Source organism: Hyperoodon ampullatus (genome assembly GCF_949752795.1).
Source record: "Hyperoodon ampullatus genome assembly, chromosome: 2".
Taxonomy (NCBI): Eukaryota; Metazoa; Chordata; class Mammalia; order Artiodactyla; family Ziphiidae; genus Hyperoodon; species Hyperoodon ampullatus.
The window spans coordinates 176,638,101-176,646,963 of record NC_136915.1 but is presented as its reverse complement, the minus strand read 5'-3'; positions in this window follow the sequence as shown (position 1 = coordinate 176,646,963).

The window sequence follows — 8,863 nt, the reverse complement described above, 5'->3', positions numbered from 1 at the left end:
ATAAGAAGGGTGGTTCTTCAAAATTTTGATTGCTGCAATTTCATTTGTCCCTCTTTTCCAGCATTTCACTACCTGGCCAAAAGCGCCTCCACCAAGAAAATCAAGGACTTCATAAGTATTTTTCATGGAGAGTAAAACTTCATGCTGTACTAACTGATAGTCCCCTTCTCCAGTGGTACAATTCTGTTTTGTTCCTGTGGTAGTTGTCACAACTGTCACTGGATTTCCCATGTTGGTTTGCAACATTGCAGGAAGTATGGACAACTCATCGACAATCTGCATTGCGCTCTGACTATCCAACTCCTCACTCTTGCGCTTCAATCCACATCGCTGGGGGCCTTCTAGGAAATTTAACCTGCATCGCCACGTCCCAGTCTGAGATGCCTCCACTTGAGTTTGCTGCTCCTGAGCTGCTATAACCTTTGTAGCACCCGCAGTGCTTTTTTTTTTTTTAACATCTTTATTGGAGTATAATCGCTTTACAGTGGTGTGTTAGTTTCTGCTTTATAACAAAGTGAATCAGCTCTACATATACATATATCCCCATATCTCCTCCCTCTTGCATCTCCCTCCCACCGTCCCTATCCCACCCCTCTAGGTGGTCACAAAGCACCGAGCTGATCTTCCTGTTGTTCATTGCAGCTGTATTTACAATAGCCAGGACATGGAAGCAACCTAAGTGTCCATCGACAGATGAATGGATAAAGAAGATGTGGCACATCTTCAATGGAATATTACTCAGCCATAAAAAGAAACAAAATTGAGTTATTTGTAGTGACACCGTGCTTTTTAAAACAACAGCACTTGTCTGCAATGGAAGGTTGTGTCCTCCAGGTCTCTTAAATGGTATCTTTGTCTGAAAAGCATTGCCCTTCGAGGGAGGATGAGAATTTCCAACGTTTCTACTGTTCATATAGGTCCGTGGATAGTTTCTTTCCTGGAATACACAACTGCTTGGCTCTACTTTGAGTTTCTTCGCACTACAAAAGGCACTTGACTGAGCTTGATAAATATACGGTGGGTAGACCAAGGCTCATGAGACCATACGTTCCTAGAGGACTGTGCTCTCCCCTCTTCTGGCGGCCACAGCCCTGAGCACGTCCAGGATGGGTGCGGGGCCATGTCAGGGACAGGGAGCCAGGCGCTTCAGCATGTATGTTGAATCATCCTTGCATTCCTGACATAAAGCCACTTGATCATGGTATATGATCCTTTTAATATACTATTGAATTGAGTTCACTAATATTTTGTTGAGGATACTTGCATCAATATTCATCAGGAATATTGGCCTGTAATTTTTTCTTTCTTGTAGTGTCCTTCTCTGGTTTTGTTATCAGAGTGAGGCCAGCCTTATTGAATGGGTTTGGAAGCTTTAGTTCCTCTTCAGTTTTTTGAATACGTTTGAGAAGAATAGGTATTAACTCTTCTTCATATGTTTGGAAGAAGTCACTTGTAAAGCCATCTGATCCTGGACTTTTGTTTGTTAGGACTTTTTTGATTACTAATTCAATTTTATTACTAGTAATTGATCAGTTCAGATTTTCTGTTTTTTTCTGATTCAGTCTTAGAAGATTGTGTTTCTAGGAACTTATCCATTTCTTCTAGATTTCCAATTTGTTGGTAAATAATTGTTGGCATATAATCTCATATTATCTTTCGTATTTCTGTGGTGTTGGTTGTAACTTTTTTCATTTCTGATTTTTGTTTGTTTGGGCGCTCTCCCTTTTTTTCTTGATGAGTCTGGCTAAAGGTTTTATCTTTTCAAAGAACCAGCTCTTAATTTCATAGTTTTTTTCTACTTTTTACAAGTATCTATTTCATTTATTTCCACTCTGATCTTTATTATTCCTTCCTTGTACTCACTTTGTTTTTGGGTTTTTTTTTTTTTTTTTTTTTTTTTGGCTGCATTGCGTCTTCGTTGCTGCACGTGGGCTTTCTCTGGTTGCAGTGAGCTGGGGCTACTCTTCATTGTGGTGTGCAGGCTTCTCATTGCGGTGGCTTCTTTTGTTGCCGAGCATGGGCTCTAGGTGCACGGGCTTCAGTAGTTGTGGCACATGGGCTTAGTTGCTCTGCAGCATGTGAGATCTTCCTGGACCAGGGCTCGAACCAGTGTACCCTGCATTGGCAGGCGGATTCTTAACCATTGTGCCACCAGGGAAGCCCCTGACTTTGGGTTTTGTTTGTTCTTCTTTTCTATTTCCTTTATGTGTAAGGTTAGGTTGTTTATTTGAGATTTTTCTTGTTTCTTGAGGCATGCTTCTATCACTATAAACTTCTCTCTTAGAACTGCCTTTGCTGCATCCCATAGATTTGGGAAGGTAGTGTTTCCATTTTTCATTTGTCTCAAGGTGTTTTTAAATTCCCTCTTTGATTTCTTCATTGACCCATTGGTTGTTTAATAGCATGTTGTTTAGATTCCATGTGTTTTTCCAAGTTTTTCCCAGTAGCTGATTTTTAGTCCCAAGTCTCTCTGGTAGGAATACATGGTTGATGTGATTTCATCTTAAATTTATTGAGAATTTTTTTGTGACCTAATCTGTGGAGAATGTTCCATGTGCTCTTGAAAAGAATGTGTATTCTGCTGCTTTTGGATGGAATGTTTCATATATGTATCTATTAAGTCCATCTGACCTAATGTGTCATTTAAAGCCAGTGTTTCCTTATTGATTTTCTGTCTGGATGTTGTGTCCATTAATGAAAATAGGGTGTTAAAGTCCTCTACCATGATGTGTTACTGTCAATGTCTCCCTTTATGTTTGTTAATTTTTGCTTTCTGTACTTAGTTGCTCCTATATTGGCTGTATATATATTTACAAGTTGCATATCTTCTTCTTGTATTGATTTTTTAATCATTATATAGTGTCCTTCTTTGTTTCTTGTTACAGGCTTTGTTTTAAAGTCTATTTTGTCTGGTATAAGTCCTGCTAGCTCAGCTTTATTTCCACTTCTATTTACATGGAATATCTTTTTCCATCCATTTGCTTTCAGGCTCTGTGTTTTTTAAGATCTGAAGTGAGTCTCTTGTAGGCAGCATACATATGGGTCTTGTTTTTTCATTCATTCAGTCACCTTCTGTCTTTTGATTGGATAATTTAGAACATTTACATTTAAAGTAATTATTGATGTGTATGTACTTATTGCCATTTTGTTCATTGTTTTCTGATTATTTTTGTTGATCCCTGTTCCTTTCTTCTCTTTCTCTCTTCCTTGTGATTTGATGACTTTCTTTAGTGTTATATTTGTATATATTTCTCTTTATTTTTTGTGTGTATCTATTATTAGTTTTTGATTTGTGGTTGCTGTGATGTTCTTATATAACAACCTATGTGCATAGTAGTCTATTTTAAGTTAATGGTTGCTTCAATCTGAAAATGTTCTTGGATTTGTAAAAGTAGTACATTTTTAACCACCCCCTTGTTTTATTATTTTGACATCATAATTTACATCTTTTTATTTTGTGGATCCCTTTACTAATTATGGTAGTATAGATGACTTTACTACTTTTGTCTTTTAAATTTCATACTAGTTATATAGGTGTTTGATCGACTATCTTTGCTATATATTTGCCCTTACCAGTGGATTTTTTCTTTCATAATTTTCATATTTCTAGTTATGGCCTTTTCTTTTATGTTTAAAGAAGTGCCCTTAACATTTCTTGTAAGGTCTGTTTTGTAGTAATGTTAAAGCCTGAATTTTGAGACATTTCCTACTGGAAGTTATCAATGTTTAGTATCAAAGGTACTGATATAAAGGATTGACCCTGCCAGTACAGACTTATTTGGGACACAGTCGGCAGGAAACAGAAGACAGGAGAGGACAAGGACAGCGATATTTCCCTTCTCACAGTCATGGAATGTTTCACTTAGTCCTACTTAGGAACTACTGGAAGGCATTCTAGTCATTGAACTACCTGCTCTCAAATCCTGTATTTCTACTTTGCTTTTTGACAGAAAATATATTTTCCAGGCTCTGGCACTCTGGCTTCCTGGGTAGGTTTGATGTTACCAAGGATGAAAGGGCAGGAGGGGAAATGCCAGAGCATTTCTCCCTGTCAATGGCTGCATTCCTCTGTGATTCCAGCTCCCATTAAACAGCCCCTCTCTATCTGGTCTCAGTTCCTTCCAGTCAGCCTTTGCCAGAGAGCCAACTTCTGTTGGAGAACTTCATGTTCTGGGCTCTGGAACACCAATGTCTATGTTATTTTACAGTTCTGGAGATCAGAATTCCAAAATGAATTTCACTGGGCTAAAATTAAGGTGTTGACAGGGCTGTGTTCTTTTCTGGAGGCTCTATGGGAAAATTAGTTTTCTTGCCTTTTCCACCTTCCAGGGGTAACCTCATTCTTTGACTTGTGGCCCACTTTCATCTTCAAAACCAGCAATGACCAGTGGAGTCTTTCTCACATGGCATCTTTCTGACTTACATTTTTGCCTCTCTCTTCCACTTTTAAGAACCTTTGTGATTACCTTGGGCCCACCCAGATAATATAGGATAATCTCCACATTTTAAGGTCATCCAATTAGCAATTCAAATTCCATTTGCTACCTTAATTCTCCTTTGTCATGTTATGTAACGTAGTCATAGGTTCTGATAATTAAGACATGGACATCATTGGGAGGCCACTATTTGGCCTGTCACACCATATTTCTAAAACATCAGGATCTCTGTTTCTTCCACAAAGCAATGCCTTTAGGTCCTGGAAGCATACATAGTTATATCCAAGGAAAAGAAGAGGCTTTGTTATGTGCAGTTATGGGAAGAACATCTATCAAGTAGGGCCACTGGTGATTCATACATTTTTTACAGCTTAAAAGGAAAGTGGGTCCTTAATATATATTTGTCAAATATTTAGTCAACATGAACATTTACTATATGTAAAACATCCTCCCATGGAGATATAAAGTTGAATCTGGCATGGCTTTTACATTCAATCTATCAAAATTTCAATCTATCATGAACCTGAATGTGTGACAAATAATACAAGAAACAGAATGAGGGAGTGAGGACAGGTGAGTGGAATTCTGTGTGTAAACACAGAATTGTCTCAAACTTCCAAATTCAAACCCTAGTGATTGTCTTAACCTTAAGAATGTCTTTTAAATATCTTCCTAGTGGTGAATGAGGGAAACAAAGGCCTCTGAAAGACTTGACATAGGAGACTGAACACATTTTCTGAATCTCAAATTAAATATGAGATTTATTCTCTAATCATTTGGGGTATGTAGGATGATCCCTCCCCCTTCTGTTTTCTTCTACTTCTTGTGAATTTATCTAACAAGTATCTATTTCCATGTGCCAGGCATATGAACTTCTCCATACACTTTTCTTTTTCTGCTCTTTCAGGTTAGTCTCCTGCTTCTCAGCAACTTTTCTTTTTCTACTTTATGCTGCCTCACAGTTTAAAAGTGTACCACATTTTAAAGTTTTCATATCCTTAGAAAACCTTGCATCTCTAATTATTTATATAATAAAAATTTATCTGTATCCAAAGTTACTGCTCCAGAAGGTCCTTTTCATGGTGGATGTCATGGCAACATAGAAATGATCATGGATAGAGCAGAACAGGGGAAGCCAAGCCCAAGAATTAGACTAGATTGAAGGGAAACTCAGGTATTAGGACATTTTGTTACAAGTAACAGGAATCAGTTTAAGCTTTTAAGAAGCACCTGGAACTCAGGAAGGTACCTGGAAAACAAGACATGAGAAGTCTCTGTTTCTCATTTCTGCCTTTCCCTTTGTGTTTGTCTTGTTCTTCTTTATCTGCAGACTTACTTTCCTGTCCTTTCAGTCTGTGTCGCATCATGCAGCCCCACACAGAGGTTGCCTATCTTTGGGTCTCAATCCTTACTGTACAGGGGGTAGGAGGAGAGTCTGATTGGCCAGTTTCAATCAAGTATTGACTCCTTAGCCAGCCAACTATGGTTATGTCAACATTTTAAAAGAAAAATAAAAAAAGCAATTCACCAAGCAAAGTTGAGTTTATTCAGGAAGAGTAGAATGATTACAATTTGGAACAAGTAAACTATGGCAAAACATAGGTAAGTCCAGCAAACAAAGGAGGAGAGTGATCTTTTATGGAGGAAAGGAGGAATTTGGGAGAGGTTGTTTTGAACAAAAGTTCACTGGAGGGAAATGAGGGTTTGAAGTAGTGGTGGCTTCTCATTGGCTACAGGTGAGGGCAGTTTGCTCTTGCTGGGATGATAGGAAATCTTCCTTCTTCCTGCTGGACTATGTAAGCTGTGATGATTAGTTAATATGTGAGAGGCCCTCCTTCGTGACTTTCTGACTCCAATTTTGCATTAGAGTTTCATAAAACATTTTCATATTTCCCCCTTCTGATCAAGATCTTTCTCTGAAAGCATTGCTGATCAAGAGTTGGGTCATCTGTTCCTGATTAGAATTATTTTTGTCCCTCTGTACCAATAAGAACATTTCCTGGATGTCATGTCCCATGTCAGAGGGAAGTGCACAGATTGGAAACCACTGAGGCCACATTTGAGTAACATGGATAGGCAGGAGAACTCTCAGGCATTTTCCATCTTAAATCTATATCTTATCAACGTTGTAAACACTGGAGATCATCTTGAAACATTGAGCCAATATCGCCCTATTGAGTATATCATTTCTACAAATGTTTGACAGGCAACAGATATAAAGCTTTAAAAAAAGATTATACAAAGTAAGATGAGGAGCAGAATAATGACTGTGGTTTGCATAATAGTCCTAAAGCAGGAGCCCAAAACTTAAAGTAACTAAAAAAGATCAAAGGAGCATGGATCGTCAGATGAAATTTGTTATAGTCAATGTACTTGTTCCCTAATTTTACATAATTGGATTTCTGCTTCTCCAGGGAAATTTCTCCATATCCACAGGCGGTGTTTGCTATTGTACAAATGCCTCCTGTTCAGCAAGTAGGTAATAAAGGGCTATGCAATTGTCTAAAATTACTTTAACCAATGAGTCAAGTGATTGTTGTTGGGTTCATATTGCTTTAGCAATGGAATCAGTAAGTTTTCCCAATTCCAGAGAGAGATTTCTAGTCATTCATTCATTAGCATAACTACTCACAAAAGGGATAAGTGCCTTTCTGATGGAAGCAGATCTGGAGTCATGTATACCTCCTGAGAGTTCCCTTTTAAGGCAGTGGTAAAAGTTTAATGGGGAATACCGGTGGGACAACCAATTGTAGACATCCACAGGAACAGTTAGAAATCCTATTAATCATTGGCCTTCATTCAATCCGCCATCTTTTTAAACATTTATACTCCTATCAAGAGACAATTTTCTCACAGATAAAGATAGAACCAGATGGTGTGCATAAGATTCCTGCTATGGTTTGATTAGTAATAGTGCCATTAATTGGGATTATTTAGCTGGCCTTTTCAAGCCAAGTGTCAGTGGCGTTGGGGGAACATTTAGAGAGGAACCATCTTGTTCTGTGGACATTGTTGTCAAAGGCCATACAGAAGGTTTTTTGTTTGTTTTTGTTTTGTTATGTCAAACAGACCTAAGGTAGTAGTGAGAATGGGGAACCATATAGGTGGAATAGGTATGATTAGTTAGGCTGAAGGTTATGACATGGGAGAGGTCAAAGCAACGTATAGGAAACCCACATTGTAGAAGTTTGAGTTGGTAAGAAATATCTGGAGGGGCGTGGGTATAGTTAGCTGTCTCACTGGATATGAAGGAGTTTGCTACAGAGGAAGACTAAAGGGTCATGGCTGTCATGGATAGATCAAGGTTTCTGAAGACAGGTCCAACAACCAGAAAAGATTTCCCCTCTTGCAAGGGATTGGGAAATGTGAATGACACATCATCTCTCCAGGATACAGAAGGGGAAAACAAGGTGCAAAGAAGCATAAAGGAGAAATTATTCAGGCCTTATCCTGTCATCTTGGGAAAGCTGTCTGCTTCAGGTGTTGTCTGCTTCAGTTGCTGGAAATCTTTAATATGAGATCACAGTTGGTTTGCAGGTCCAGTCAGGCTTTTAGATGGAACACACGGAACCAGGAGTCAACTCCTTGGAGTTTGTTGGCACAAGTATTTGTCAGTAACCCTTGATAAGGGCCTTTCCAGTGTGGTTGAAGAGAGTCTTTTTGAAGATGTCTTTTCCAACAAATGAATTCCTCAGGTTGCAGAGTGTGGTATGTGAGGTCGTTGTCTCCCTGGAGTGCACAATAAAAGTATTGCTCTACCAGAGCAGGATTGTTTTCAAGGGATGTAATTAGACCTTTGCAATACTGAAGTATATTTTCTTGCATTGGCTATGGGTCAAAAGAGGTAGAAGCTAGATGCATGGGGTGCCAGTAACTGTCTCAAAGGGTGAGAGTTTATTAGCTCCAAAAGTGGTGGATCTGAGATTTAGAAGGACCAATGGCATACTTTTGGCCAAAATATTTGGAGGGTTTCCGCAAATTTTGTCAATTAAGTTTTGATGATGCTGTTAGTTTGTTCGACTACTTCTGAAGACTGAGGATTATAAACATAGTGAAAATTACGTAAAACTGACCAAACAGCACAGACTTACTGTAATATTTGACTAGTAAAATAGGTTTCCTGTTTGCTATGGAGCTTAAGAGGGATTTCCCAGGTAGGGATATATATTTTTTCAACAAGATTTTAGTAACAAGGCAGTAACTTGTCTACATGGGAAGGCTTTGACTCAGTGGGAAAACATACAAATCATTACCAAGACATATCTGTATCCATGAGATGGAATTAGCTGACTAAAGTCCATTTCCAAACCTCAGATGGTCGCTTAGGCAACTTAAAGTGCCTGGGAACAGTGCTAACAGGTTTCCCTGGATTGTATTTTGGATAGGTGGCGAAGAAAAGTAGGCACTCTTTGAGGCCTCAGTAATAT